The following is a 15,127-nucleotide window of genomic DNA, read 5'->3' on the forward strand; positions in this document are numbered from 1 at the left end:
CAGTCGTGGATGCTGTTAAAATGCAATATATCCCTTCAGGTGAACCTGCCACAGAATGACAGTACTTCCTGTTTGAGGAAAAGTAGGTCACCCATTCTCAACCTTCTCTCACTCTGTCTCCCTCCCACCCCAAATAAAGACAAGAAACACTAAAAAAAATAATAATAATAAAAATAAAAATTAAAAAAAATCACAATAACATACCACTACACATCCACTAAAATAGATAAAATTCAAGTCTCCACCGAGTAATGGTGAAAATGTACAGTGATTGGAACTTTCCTATGTTGTTGGGAATGCAAAAATGGTACAATCACTTTAGAAGTTCCTTTAAAAAACAAAACAAATAAACAGTGTTGAGGATTGAACCCAGGGACTTCATGTATGCTAGGCAAGCTCTCCACCAGAGTTACACCCCAAGTCTCTGTCAGTTCATTAAAAAAAAGCATGGGCTGGGGTTGTGGTTCAGTGTTAGAGTGTTTACCTAGCACATGTGAGGCCCTGGGTTCGATTCTCAGGTTTTATAAAAGAGAAGCATGCAACCCAAGCAAGAAAAGAAAGCATACCTCCATACAGATGTTTTTAAAAATATTTTTATAGTTGTAGATGGCCACAATACCTTTATTTTACTTATTTATTTTTATGTGGTGCTGAGGATCAAACCCAGTTCCTCACAGGTACGAGGCAAGCGCTCTACCACTGAGCCACAACCCCACACTCTACACACCAATTTGTACACAAATTTTTTTTTTAAGATACAGAGAGACAGGAGATAGAATTTTTAATATTTATTTTTTAGTTTTCGGTGGACACAACATCTTTGTATGTGGTGCTGAGTATCGAACCCGGGCCGCACGCATACCAGGCAAGAGCGCTACCACTTGAGCCACATCCCCAGCCCTGTACACAAATATTTATAGCAGCTTTATTCATAACTTCCAAAAAACTGGAACCAACTCAAACTTACACTCACAGGAGAATGGATTGAAAAATTATGGAATATCCACACAATGGAATATTACTCAGCAAAATAAATATTTGCTGAACCAAATTATTTTAACGACATAGTCCAAGGACTGTGCAATACCGCATTTATCCACTAGAGGGAAGCAAAGTCCAGTCATTTCCTGTTGGATCCAAATGCCTCTCTAAGGCTCTTCCTGGCACACAGGGCATTATCCCCACTTGCAGGTGGGAAAACGGAGGCCTGGACAGGGGAGGCTATATTTTCAAAGTTTGCCACCTGGTGAGAGCCAGGATCCAGGATCTGACACATGACTTCCTGATTTTCAGGACTTCTGAATCAACAACCCAGGTAGACCCTCCTAAATTTCCCCCTAAACCCTGTTGCCTCCCTTCTCCCTAAATTCCTTTCCCAATTTCATTCATTTACTAAAACCAGAGATCTGCTGCTGGGTTTATACCAACCAGCCCTTGGCCCCAGGCCTGGGCCTTGAGAGGAAGGGCTTGGAGAGGCTAGGGAATTCAGGGTTATTAAAATGTATACCAAGAGCAGCACAAAAAAGGACATACCTGGGGTCTGTTTATATTAAAATCAGGCCCTTTGATCTGAGCATAACCTTCTGGGAAATTTTCGCTCTCCCTTCCCTTTTTGCACTCAGATGGTAGATGTGGCTTCTGGACTAGTACTTTTTTGCCCTTCCTATGCTCACTCTTATCTGTCTTTACATTTCCAATCCTGGCCAACACTAGGAATCACAGAGGCCTTAGCAAATCCCAAGCTCCTGCTCATACTAATTTGTTCTATAGTGAAGGAAGTCTTTGTTCCTTCAGAGCTGAAGGTTCTGGAAATACAAGGAACTTACTCCAGAAGACCCTGAGGCTGTACACCAGTTCAGAATGGACCCTTATCCAAGACAGGGTGCTATGCGGTGTTACTTCCACTTCTCCCCTAAATAGGAAAGCTGGTCCCCCCCTCCCATTATATCACCTCAAGGGAAAAGGTCAGAGTTGGTCTGCAAAACTGACCGACCTGTCTGAGCCACTTTTTCTCCTGAAAAAAGCGGCGGGAGGATCACATATTGGAGACTGATTACAATTCAAATCCAGCAATTTCCTTAGCAGAGACTAATCAGTTTGCTTTTACCTTTGCCAATGTCAGGCAATAGCGGGATTGAATCCAGGTGTGCTCAACCAGAGCTCCACCCTCAGCTCTAGGGTGAGTCTCTCAAAGTGGTCAGTCTGGGATTATAGGTGTGCACAAATGCACTGGGCAAGGCCCTTGCTGTGTTCAAAGATGTCTCTTCTGAGGGCCTGTCACCTCTAGTCCACCCTGCCTCTGGGTTGGGAGGGTGCTGGGTTCAACTTCATTTGCCCAACCTCTCCAAGGTGTGGCCTTTCCTGGAATGGGCATTACACTCCAGGACTGGGGTCTGAGCAACAACAGGAAGGAGCACACCTGAGGGGAAGTTGGAGGTGAAGAGTTAGGAGTGGTGGCACATGCCAATTAACAGCAACTCAGAAGGCTTAGGCCTGAGGATCAAATTTGAAGCCTGCCCCAGCAATTTAGCATAGGCCCTAAAAATAAGTTCCATTCCTAGTAAAAAATTTGGGTGCAGAGTGGGAGGACCACCACACATGGGGTACAGGCCAGTCCTCCCACAAACATGCTGTTAGTATCCCAACAGAAAAAAAAAAAAAATCATAGGGTTTAGGGAGACCCAATAGCTTGGTGACCAGAGAATAGTTGGTGGACCAGCAAGGAGCAGAACAGAGCCTGAACCACTGCTAATTTATTCCCTTCCCACTACCCTCAACCTTTTATCCTCAGGTCCCTTTCCCTATTTAAATATTACAGCGTAATCCCTGCAGTTGTTTATTTAACCACAAATAAACAGCAGTCAAGGCTACCATCACCCACTCAATACATTTGGGGGGGATGCTGGGGATTTAATTCCCAACCGCTACTGTATTTGAGACAAGGTTTCAGTTGCTTAGTGCACCCTCACTTTTGCTAAGACTGGCTTTGAACTCACATCCTTCCCTTCTGCTTCCACTTCCTGAGCTGCTGCGGATTACAGCATGTGTCACTGCACTGGCTGAACTTTCAGTGTACTTTATACAGATAAGTTATGGCACACTAACATAAAAGGCTAATAAACAAAGGAAACACACTGATAGAGCTTTTCAATTTTTTTATTTCACAAAATGGGGCTTTATCCAAGCACTAGATGCAGGATTACCTGAAAAAGACAACAGTTATCAGATACTCACATGAAAACAATCTACAACCCACTTCAAACAAAGCTATGTATAGGGTTGGGGTTGTGGCTCAGTGGTACAGTGCTTGCCTAGCATGCATGAGGCATAAAGGTATTATGTCCATCTACAACTAAAAAATGTTAAAAAAAAAAAAAAAAAAAAAGAGCTGTGTATAGTTCTGAGGCATTCCCACCTTCTGAGACAGCACCTCCTAAAGACAGATATTAAGAATCAAGCAAAGACGCTGCAGGGATTTGAACCCCGTCCTGGAAGCCAGGAGTGCCAACCACCAGCATCTTTTGCTTTTTTTTTTTTTAAGCTAGGGAAAGGCCAAAAAGCAAAACCTGAGAAAACAAAAATTTGTTTTCTCAGGAAAAGAAAAACCTTTTACAACCCTACTGAAGAGCACTGGAGAATCTGCTTCAGCTAAGATGCTAGCTTGGCCAAGTCTGTTATATTCACCTGAAAAAGTCTTAGCAGAGAATTTTTGCAATCCCACCCAGCAGTCCTCTCCACTGCTAAAGTCTATCTTCTTCAGCTAACAAGTCATGTTCCCACCCAATATTACATTCTTGACATTTCTCTATGTACTGGTTTAAGTTGGTTTAGTCACTGGATAAGTGTATATACATAAAAGACAGCTATTTTTGTGGTTTTAATATTCTGTTAAAAATTTGTAGATTAACGGCCTCTTCTAAAGTAGTGCAACCCACCAGACCTCAGCACCATGGTTACCTTGAAACCGATTATGCAGCATGCCCACAAGGATCCAAGCTACTGGCTGCATCGAGGTGAGGGGTGAAGGGTCTGTGCTAGGCCAAAGGCAGGGGGTGGCGATGTGGCAGAGAAGTCACTTGTGGGGAGACCTTGCTTTAAACAGGTTCTGGAAAAGCTAGGGAAAACTGGTTGCCCGCTTTCCCCCTTTCCCTCCCCTCAAACACCGCTTGAGATCTGGGCTTTTTCATAAGCTGCTATAAAAACAGCTATTCAAATATTAAGGTAAGCCCAGGAGCATTCGTATGCACACCAAAAGGTGTTGAGGCAAGTCCTCATTGCTAATAAAAATTAGGTTGAGGCCGAAACCACTCTTATTGACCTTAGTATAATAGCGCTTTGTTGTCTCTTGCCACAGGAAGGCTCCAGTTGTCCTACTTTAAGCCTTCGATGCCTTAGTGAGGGGTACCTGAAAAATCTTAAAAAAAGGCTTAGCGCCCACCTCACCCCTCCACCCCCAAGGCCGACACACAACTTGATCACATGCTACTGACTCCAGCATAAAGCTGAAGTCTGTTCAACACTGAGTCATTTACCCATAACTGATCTTTGTAAAAATAGAAAAGGCTTGTTCACCTGTTGTCCTCAATTTGTCCACTGGTGAAATCAACTGGAAGTTCCTTTTATAGTCTGAAGAATACCATCTGAAAGACTAGTAGTTCCCAATTCCCACATTTAAAATGAAATATTTGATTTGTTTATTTAAAGTAAATAGGCTATTTTTTCCTTACTGAGTCTGGCTTCTCTGGCCCTTCGCATACGTATGTCTGCTGTTCTCAATGTTCCTGTATGTAAGAATTAAGACCAAGGGAAGGGGAGAGAAACCCACACAAAGACAATGCACTGACGACTACTGAACTGTTCAAAACATTTCCACTTGCCAGTTAAATTTCTTGAAGAGTTGCTTGTTTGAATTTATTCTTGTCACTGATTTTAAGGTGGAATCTGAAAAAGACTAAAGGCTTCAGTGTCCCCCCACCCCCCTACCAGAAAGAACAAAAAGCATTTTACCTAAAGCAGCACAGCAAAAGGTACTTGGCTTCAATCACAAACATGGATTACTTAAAGCTGCAGAAATTTCCTCAACACTCAGCCTTTATCACTCATGGATTTTCCTTCAACAATCACTACTCCAAGCATTGGGGAAACACAACTTTTTAATCATACTCCAGTCGTTTCACAATGCATTCTAATAGCAGCAGATCAGAACAGTACTGCATTATTACTTGCCAAAAGAATAGACAGACCTGAGGTCAAGACAACTGCATTTTCTCTGTGTAGTCTGTAAAAAAAGAAGCTAAAACAAGTAAGCCCCATCCCCTCCTCCCTTCCCTCCAAATTCCAGGAAAATTCGAGTATTCTGATACACTCACTGCAAGGTCTCACACTCACTAGCAGAAGGCAGAGCCAAGCACTCATATGCAAGTCAAAATCCTGAACAGCTTCATGAAGGATGAAATGAAGCCTCTGCAAAGGAAAATTCTTAAAAAACCCACATGCCCCCAACTCCTAGCTGAATTGTGTAAAACATTGGCCAACAATTGATGAGATTATAAGCATTTAAAGTTAACATGCAAACTATGGAAATGTGGAAAAATTATCTTATTCTAGTTCAATCACTGTCAACTTAGACCCCTGGCTATCTAGAAACAAAATGTGTAGTTACCTTTTATTCTGATCTGTATCTCCCACCTGTCTAAAAGGTATTTATTCCTTATTTAAGGGTCTCTATTGTCATGTGCCTGGAATTATTAATTAAATGCTCATCATTTTATGAAGAATAAAATTGGTCTTTCCTGCCTTAAAGTTAAAATTCGGTCTTCCGCTCAATTCTGATCTTGTCCATTAAAGTGTTCGAAGACAAGTTTCTGAAAGATTAGAGAAGAATACCCCCCAAGATTGCCCCAACACTAACTACAGACAAACAATATTTTATTTAAATAAGGAGACAGCTTTCTAAAAGCATACATTCTCTAATAAAATATTTTATTAATTTATACGATTTAATGGTTTTAGGCACGATATACATTGTAAGGTAACATGGAAATTTTATCAAAATTAACATAGCTGACTCTTCACAGTATATTATGCTATCCCTTTTAGGGTTTTATAGATTCAATGTTAAAAATATTTCCTTTGTTTTGTTAAGCATTATGACTAAGGCACTAGTCACTTAAGAGGCTTTTAAGGAATTATGGTGCAAATGCCTCTGAGGTGTACCATCCCATCATGGAAGCCCACAGGCACAAGGCATAATTTAAAAAGGCTAGATGGGAAAATGTCTCACAATCCTGAAATCCCCCAAAGGAAGGGGTCAGGAAAGAGTGCCCCCGGTTCAACACCTTATAAATAAGCACTTATCCCTAACCATGCAATACTGCAGATGCAAGTTAAACTTATCTGTGAACAGCTGCCTGCTGTTTTCTGCTCCCAGATGAAATGAAGCAACTCTTCTGATAACGGAAGAGAAACCTGTCTGAGGCAAAAGAAAGATTGGCACACAGCACAGCCTCCTTTCACATCCACTTGATCCCAACTCAATTATTTCAAGCTTCTTTTACTTCAGGAACAAGGTAGTATAATCATTTTCATTTCTTTCCATTTTATTCTGCTTTTGTAAAAGCAGTGTTTCGAGATGGACATTTGATCTTCATGTTTCTCATCAATTCTTTTGTGAATATAGCTCAATAAGCCATAATTTTAAAATGGTGGATTCCATAAAACTTTAAATTGGTAGCTTTCTCTTTTTTATATGCAGACAATATTTTCATCAGTAGTAAGATCTCAGGGTTATGCTTATTCCCCAATGGAGGTATGACATAATCTTTTCTGCCTTTACTTATCATTCACCAACGAGCTGTTCCCTCTGCATCTAGGCCATCATACTGCCAGGCTTGTTATGACTCAGTGGATGTTATCTGAAAAAAGTCTTACAGAAAAAAAAGGTTTCCCCTCCCTCATCAAATGCCCACCCTCTAAGAGACATTTAAGTATCACAATTCTTAATAAGTTATGATTTACAAATAGTTACAAGTTTAAGATACAATTCACAAAATTTCATACCTTTACATCTTGTTTTGCCAAAGGAAAAATTTTTCCTACACTAGAAAAACTTGCTCACAACTGAAAACAGGATCTTACTTGATAATATAAAAGCTACCATCAGAAGAAATCCCTTCAGGATCATTAAGCCACTTCCTTTGCTCTGAAGTTCCTATAGTAGTATTAAGTTACATTAAATCACCTGAAAAAAATTCCAAAAGAGAACCACACACTACCATCTATATCCAAAATTAAGCTTTAAAAATTCCCCAAGACTGTTGCTATTCGATGTCATTACAATAAGCCAGACCAACCCCCAATCCAACACTTATCCTTCCCCAAGACCTACACAGGGGAACAGATACCATACCATGATTTACTATCCTTGCTGAAATTAATAATGCACTGGTACACCCAATGAAATCTTCCCAGGATGCCCAATTCCAAAATTGGTGGAAAAAAAACTAAATGATTGGGAGTTACTTGCCAACTTGGAAGTAGAGTTCTTTAGTTTTCCATCCTAAGTATTTAAGTTCTCTGGCATGAATTATCTGAAATCATAAACTAAACAATTACCTAACCCCCCCACCCCAACCACAATAGACCACTGCCAACTAATTGCCAAAAATTTCCCCTCCCCTTTAATGAGTATTTTAAATTACTTTGGAAACTTAACTTCAACATTTGGCCTAGTCAAGCGCTTCTGAAGTTCTCCTGAGTTGACTGATTATGAACCAAAGCTGCACTGTGCTGTACTTTTCAGCTTCAATTGGGAAAACTCTTCCAAGGATAAAAAGCTGCTCCAATCCCTGAAGGTGTTCGTGCCAACAGCATAGCAGTACATGCCTTCTCTAACCAGTTTGCCAATAGTACTATAGCATCTGTGGAAAATCTTAGAAAAAAAACATTTGCTCCCCCACCCCCTCTCTTCCCTGTTAAAGACCATCCCCAAATACTTTCAGTAATAAGTTTAAGGGGTTAAAACACTTTAGAAGTCTGATTAAGGGGAGAAAGAAAGAGTTAACTACCAGCCATTTCTCCAAAGGACAGCTCCTCCAAAGTGAGAGCTACTCGTGGATCTAGTTTCTAGAAATTGTAAACCTGTGGTGTTCTGATTATCCTGATACTGGATTTTCTTTTTTTCTGTTACCTGGAGTCATTTGCCTTTAGGAGTCTAGAAAGACCTAAGGGGAAAAAAAACTCAAAAGCATTTTGCCATCCCCACCACACACAAAAAAAACACTACCCCCCCCAATTAACACCCAGACTCATTTACAAAACTAATTCAGGGTGAGGAAAAGAAAAATAAGTCATCTATTCACCAAATACTTCATTGCCAACTAAAAACACAAGCTGCTTGAAAATTTGCATAAGTTGTATGTTCTGTAAAATTCACTTTTCCTTCACACTGGTGAAAAAAAAACAAACTTGCCATCTACCATTTCTGGAGGCCTTGGCAGTCTGCCCTCAAAAGCTTCAGACAAAGATGAGAACATAAGCCTGAAAAAGAAAAACCTATAACACCCGGAAATCGGCCTATATGCATACACACACCCCCAAGAAAATCCCTCTCCAGAGGTACAACTCCCCCATTATCATTAGGAAACAAGTAAATAAAGTTACCACGCTCAAGTTACAAAATAAACGACATCGCCGACTGCCCGGACTTTTACCACACCACTCGCTCTCCCCGAAGCCTCGCACACTGCCATGCTGGTCTAGGGTCGGCTAGCTATTCTCCACAATGCATGCTCGCCTCCTCCGCAGTAGTTGACAAGCCAAAGACGCCAGCTAGCTTCAGCACCAAATCGCACTGGCTGCTCCTTCCTGGAATGCCTTCCTAGCTTCACCACAATCGTTAGGGCTCCTTCCTTCTTCCTAGCTTCCTTCACCAAACAGCACCGGTTCCTGGACTCCTTCCTATCTTCACCACGAACTGCTGCTTGCTCCTCAGTCCTAGCTTCATCAAACTCTGGCTCCTGGAATCCTGTCTTCCTAGGTTCACTGCATCCACTTCTGTGTAGCACCTGGGTCAGCTGCCAATTAACGCTAGTCCTCATAATTTTACAAATCATCTTAGCTCAAAGTCCAATGCAAACACATTATTCTTGATCTTGAAATACTTGAGTAATCAAAGTCCTTTATATTTTTCAAAGCAAACTAAACTACTGGATCTAAAGCCTTTTTAAATTCAAGTCTTCCAAAAGCATTCTGCCTTAGTTTTTAGAATTTACTTAAGTCCTTTTAATTTTTTTGATGTGGTTTTAAACCAATTTCCTTCTAGTTTAACGTTTTCTAAATTGGCTCGTCTGCAAATTTGAACACCCTCATCTGAGACTTCTAATTTCTGCACCACCAGAAATTAAAGTTGATGGGCTTTTTGAAAAAATTACTAATAATTTCCTTGTTCTTCTATTTTATCCAATATTCGACTTCAAACTTCTCTTCTACCTTTTTCTATCTTGAATGTCTGTATCCAATAGTGGTCTTAGCTTCTTGCATTTTCTATCTGAAATACCTTTACTTGACATTTTCAACCATTTTCTATCTTGTTTTTCTATCTTCTAGTTTTCTTCTAAGGTTTGTACATTCACCCTTAATTGCTTTTTTTCCTCCTAGTTTTCTTTTGCTTCCTATTTTGTAGGTTTAAAATTCTTGTCTTCCTACATCTTCTCTATCTTCCTACATCTTCTCTATCTTCCTACATCTTCTCTATCTCTTCTTCACCTTCCTGTACTTCTGTCTTCAGTTTTCCACTTCAAATTTCTAATCTTCTTTCTCCAAATTGCTTTTAACTTATATTTTCCCATTTCCATGGGTTTTTTTTTTAAGTAATGCTTTTCAGACTAACTAGGCTTCGAATGACGCAATCTTTCCTCCGCCATGAAGGCATCTTAACCACCTTCAATTTAACCTTTTAAAGCCTTCCAATTATCACCTATACTGTACTTTTAAATGACTTTTCACCACCTACAGCTTCACTCTTTTAAACCATGCTTAGATTCTGTTTAAATCGCTTTAATGTTAGTTTACACGGCTGCACTTCAACTAAAGGCTTTTATTAAGGACTCTGCAGTCCTCTTTAGACAACTTCTTTAAATTTTTTTTAACTCTACTAAGAAGCTTCGTCTCAATCTGCCATGTACGAACACCTTTTTCTTCTATCTTCCTTTCTCAAGCTTTTAAAGCCTAGTTTCCTCAAAATCTTTTTAAATGGCATTAAAACTACTTTAAGAACTTAACGCTAAGCAGTATTTTAGAAAGCTATTCCCTATTTATGTCTGATAGTTATCCTAGTCGCTATCTCTTCAGATAGAACAACTTATCTGCCGCTTCCTCAAGCTGCGCTGCCGCCTCCTGTGCTGTCTCTCTGCGCTCGCTGCCTGAATGCCTGCCGCAGAGCGGGGAGAGGCGTATTTATAGGCCACTGACAACTCACACAGCCGGAACCAAGTAGCCGTCCGCCACCTTTGTGAGGGGAAGGAAAAATAGTTCCTCTGCAGGACCAAAAATAGACTCTGACTTCTAAACTTTCTGGATTTTTCTTTACAATGTATGGAACTTGAATGAAAACTAATAGCCGGAAATACTTAAGAACCACTTGCAAGTAGATTTAAGCTTACAATGTAGGCTAATTAAAGAAATGACTATTACATTTAAGTCCTTTATCCAGAAGTTCACAGAAACTCCTAGGGACGTCTAAAAATAGCTCTCAAAGCCACCTTTCCTGTTTTCTCGGTGCAGTAGGTAGTTTACAGTCCTTTGGAGGAAGGTCGGATTGGGTTTGAAATGGCTGAATCTCCATTTTGTAACTGGGCGATAGCAAGCAAATGGCAGGGACAAAATGGTTTCTCCCGGAGCCAGACCCTGCGCCTCGGCGCTGAGCGGACAGCACACGTTTTGGCTCATTGGAGAAGCCCCCGGGCGATCTGGGAGTCTCGGCATGAAAACACCCACTCGTAGGGACGGCCCCGGCGAAGGCCGGGCCTGGGGGACCCCTGCACCTTCCTCCCTAAGCTCGCTTCCCGGCCCCCTTCAGTCGTCCTCCAGCCTCTCACAGTTACCCACAGCCACATCGCCACCTTCTCAAAGTCCCCCCGCAGGAGGAGCCAGCCTTGCCTCGAGGAAAGCAGTTCCGGAACCCCCATTGCTTACAAACCCCTGCTCCTGCGTGGGCGCGGGGGTGGCTCTACGGATTCTGTACCATCCCCTACTTCGCCCTGAGCTTGCCTTGTGCGGGGGAGGGGCGAAAGGAGAGAATTTTTGTAAACCCCAAAGCTTTTTATTGCGGTTTGAGAACTTCTATTTTATTTAAACAGAACTCTCCCTGGAGCTGCTTCAGGGGCTCTTGGAGAGATCTCGGCACCCGTGTAGCTCCCCAACACGAATTTGCACCCAATTGCAGCGGACACGGCGGCGAGGCCCTCCATTTCCAGAATCCTCCGCCTCAGAGGAGGAGGGGGAGGGGAGCGCCCGGAAGCCCAAAGCCAGCTGCGGCCCCTTCCGCTGGGGACAAAGGCCGGGGGAGGGGCTGCAGGCGCGCCGCGCAAGGATACGAGGTCCGTGAGCCGCCCTCCCTTTGTGAGGCGCCGGCTCGCGGGCGGGCGCTGCCTGTTCTAACCGGCTCCAGCCGGTCCTGGCCGCGAGCTGGGGCGGTTGACGCAGAGCCTCAGTGCGCAGGCGTGCCCCACCCCCAGTACTGCAGCCGTACCCGGGTGGGGGCAGGGCGCAGCGAGGACGAGCCTAGTCTTTCTGGTCGCCAGGTTTTGGGGGTCTCGCACGTGGGTTCTGGTCTTGCCCCGGAGGAGCCTCTCGCTGCCCCTCCTCCTTCCTTTCCTTCCTCTCCCCGTCATTAAAAATGAACACACCATCCCTGCTAATTATCCAATGCTGTATCTTTATGGAAACACGCTTTGGAGGTCACCAGATGTAATTGAAGCCAGAATTAGGCAGGCAGGCGGTAGAGACAGGTAAACTGAGCCTGGTCGATCAAGGAGGCTAATTTTGAGTGAGTGGGGGACGTCGGAGAATGTCCCCTGAGGGATTGAAATGTTCATTCCGGGGAGCCCTTCCTCCACTCTGATCCAGACCTTGCCCCTGCCCGTTGCCCCTTGCCAAGGTCACCTGTCCCAAGAGGGCCCCTCCCTACTGGGAGTCCTGAAGCTGTGGATGACTGTGTCCAGGGCTGTCCACCCTGCCCTTCCCCCTACCTTTAGCCACCCCACCAGCACTTCCTAGGCCCAGTCACACCCACAGGAAGGAGGAGAGCAGGAGGACAAAGGACCCCAGGACAGATAGAGAGGGCAGCCTCCCTTCTTGGCACACCAGAGTACAGCTGTGGCCCCTCTCCCTCCAGGAGGAGTCTGTGTTAGGAGTCCAGTGCTTTTTCAATAAACCCTGCTTTATGTCCTTGCCTCGGTGTGATGCTCTAAGGTTCAGACTTCACATTGTGAGGAAGCAGAACTCACTCATCACCAATAACTGGCAATATCATAATTAGTCGGGGTTCTGACCAGAAGGGGGTCTCAGGCTGACCTAGCTGCTGCCAGGCCTTTTAGAAGAGAAACAAGCTGGTGGCTCAAGACGAAGCACTCAGTCCGGGCGTAGGACTGGAGCTTGGCACCAAGGACACAGTGATGACGCCACCTTCTCGCCCCTTGCTTACCAACAGGATCTTACCTGTAAAGTGCCTCCCTTGAGTCCTGGGATGGACCCCAGGGCCTCCCTCCACCCCTGAGTCACCCCAGCCTCAAACTGCCCTGTTTTAGGCATCGGCTTCCAACAGAGGAAACCTTGTGACCCTGCGTGGGTTGGGATGGCAACTGAATAATGACAAAGAAAGTGGGTGAATTGATACTTTGCTTTATTTTTAAATGTTTTTATTAGCAAAAGCCCTTTGGCTCCTGTAAATGACAGTAGTGGTTGTGAAGGGATGGGGTGCTGGCCAGGGGGCCAGTTTCAGCAGGTTTTGTCCACTGACTCTGTCAAAGCTGTTCCTGATTTATCTTTTTTGCTTCTTTTTCTAAAGGCTTAAGAGTGGAATATTACTGAGATGCAGCTGGTTTCCCTTTGGACACGGTCTTGATGCTTGCTCTGGAATTGGAAAATTTTAAATAGAATTTTATCTCTGGAAGGAAGAAAACTGAGTCAGGTCACCACGATTTACAGATAGGGATTTGGAAGCCTGGGGAGTTGATGATTTGCTTAAAATTAGACACTGAAAGACCCCAGCCTCAAAGCCTTAAGCTTAATGTTAAAAAAATATATATATATAACCTTTTGCTCTGCAGTCACAAGATGCTTCCTCCTAACCGCAACCCATGCCCCACACCCCCCATGTTGTAACCCATACGTTAACGCCCTCACGTCTAAGCTCTCCCAGCATATCACATAGCCCCCTCGAGTCTTGCACAAAGCAACCGCAAAATGTCCCAGACAGTTAAGAGACCACGAGACATTCCAGAGGGGCAAACTCAAGCAAAAGAGGACAAAAATAGGAACACGTGGGTGGGGTCCCCAAAACCACTCTGCCCCCTGTGACCACTTTTAGGGGCTTGAAAGGGGGGGCCAACAAAATAGTTGTTACTGTGCCAAGCTGTCATGAGGGGGCCAATGAAATAGCTGTTACTGTGCCACGTTGGAATCTTGTCCCTTGCAGCCTATAAAAATCCTGTAACCCCTAGCCCATGCATGCAAGCTGCCAAAGCTACGGCTGAGGTTCTGCTTTGCATCCATAGGCGCCTATGTAAGAATAAACCCTCCTGCTGATTGCATCCAGTGACTCGTGTGTTCCATTCTGGGTTGGGGTCTCGGGGGTCTTTCAGACACAATTAGCTAGCAGAAGCTGTTCTTGAATCCCTCATTTATGACCTTCTGCTGCTTTTATTCCTCCCCCAAACCTCCTGTCTCCCTCCGTGATATTGTGGTTTTTCCATGGCTGGGGGAGGGCCTAGGCCTGCTCTGGACCCCTGAAATGAATGTTAAGGCCCCAAGGAACTTTATTTTTTTTTTTTTTTAAAGAGAGAGTGAGAGAGGAGAGAGAGAGAGAGAGAGAATTTTTGATCTTTATTTTTTAGTTTTCGGCGGGCACAACATCTTTGTTGGTATGTGGTGCTGAGGATCGAACCCGGGCCGCACGCATGCCAGGCGAGCGCGCTACCACTTGAGCCACATCCCAGCCCCCCCAAGGAACTTTAAATAATTGTCAGTATTCTTAAATTTACCATTTCTATTTCCCTTACATATTACAGAATTTTTCTTATACTGTTAAGAGTGGCCACATATTGGTTAGCTGATTCCCGAGTTGTGGAAAGAAGTAGAGGATTAAATGGAGCTAGGTGCTTGGGAAGCTTTTGTACCTAAAGAAATGGCTTGGCAAAGGCCAGGGAGAAGATTCCAACTTAATCCCCAATCATCAATAAGTGAAAAATAACATTTTTAGAGAACATTATGGACAGTAGCTCCGTTTTTACTGCTTGGACCCAAACATTTACTCCCTTCATCTTCCTAGATTTTTTGTTTTGTTTTCTTCACAAAACAGACTCTGGCTATCTCCGGAATATCCTGACTTCTCCTCTTTGTCTAGAAGGTTCTTCTTTTCTGGAAGATTTCTTTAAAAAGGACAGCCTAGGCTGGGGACATAGTCTATTGGTAGAGCCCTTGCCTAGTAGGGGGAGGCCCTGAGTTCCACTCCCAGCACTGCAATAATAACAGCAACAAGAAGACAGCCTGCAATGGCCAAGTGTTTTGGTGAGGAGATTAATAACCATCTGATTATGTTGTGTACCCTCTGCTCATCTCTTGGAACTAAGGATCCTTCAACGAAGCACTGAGTTTTTCTAAGGCACCTTTGGTCTCTGAGCATCCATGTTCCTTTTGACTTCATAAAGTCCTATAGCTGCTTTTCCACTGGCACTTTAAAATCTTATTATTTATCTTCCACTTTAGTCTCAAACCTAGTCTTCATTTAGGCCTAAGGACACCAATGTAAGAGGATCAGTCCATTTTAGCCAGTCACCTCATGCTCCTCTCCAACAGCCCAGGCTAAAAATAGGAGGCCCTGGATTCTTTTTTCTGGCAGTCACTCCAC

At 43.5% G+C, this 15,127-nt stretch overlaps 2 long non-coding RNA genes across 2 annotated transcripts; one reads left to right on the forward strand and one right to left on the reverse strand.

Annotated features, from left to right (window-relative positions):
* Positions 1 to 3,140: 3,140 nt before the first annotated feature.
* LOC120889528 (uncharacterized) lies at positions 3,141 to 11,586 on the reverse strand. Its single transcript, XR_013437414.1, has 2 exons — positions 3,958 to 11,586; positions 3,141 to 3,203 (listed from the first exon to the last, which is right to left on the reverse strand). It is a non-coding gene; the product is annotated as an uncharacterized LOC120889528 (long non-coding RNA).
* Positions 11,587 to 11,658: 72 nt separating this feature from the next.
* LOC120889970 (uncharacterized) lies at positions 11,659 to 13,815 on the forward strand. The gene is made up of 2 exons (XR_013437415.1): positions 11,659 to 12,879; positions 13,067 to 13,815. It is a non-coding gene; the product is annotated as an uncharacterized LOC120889970 (long non-coding RNA).
* The last annotated feature ends 1,312 nt before the right edge of the window (positions 13,816 to 15,127 follow it).

This window comes from Ictidomys tridecemlineatus, chromosome 4 (genome assembly GCF_052094955.1).
Source record: "Ictidomys tridecemlineatus isolate mIctTri1 chromosome 4, mIctTri1.hap1, whole genome shotgun sequence".
NCBI classification, from domain to species: domain Eukaryota; kingdom Metazoa; phylum Chordata; class Mammalia; order Rodentia; family Sciuridae; genus Ictidomys; species Ictidomys tridecemlineatus.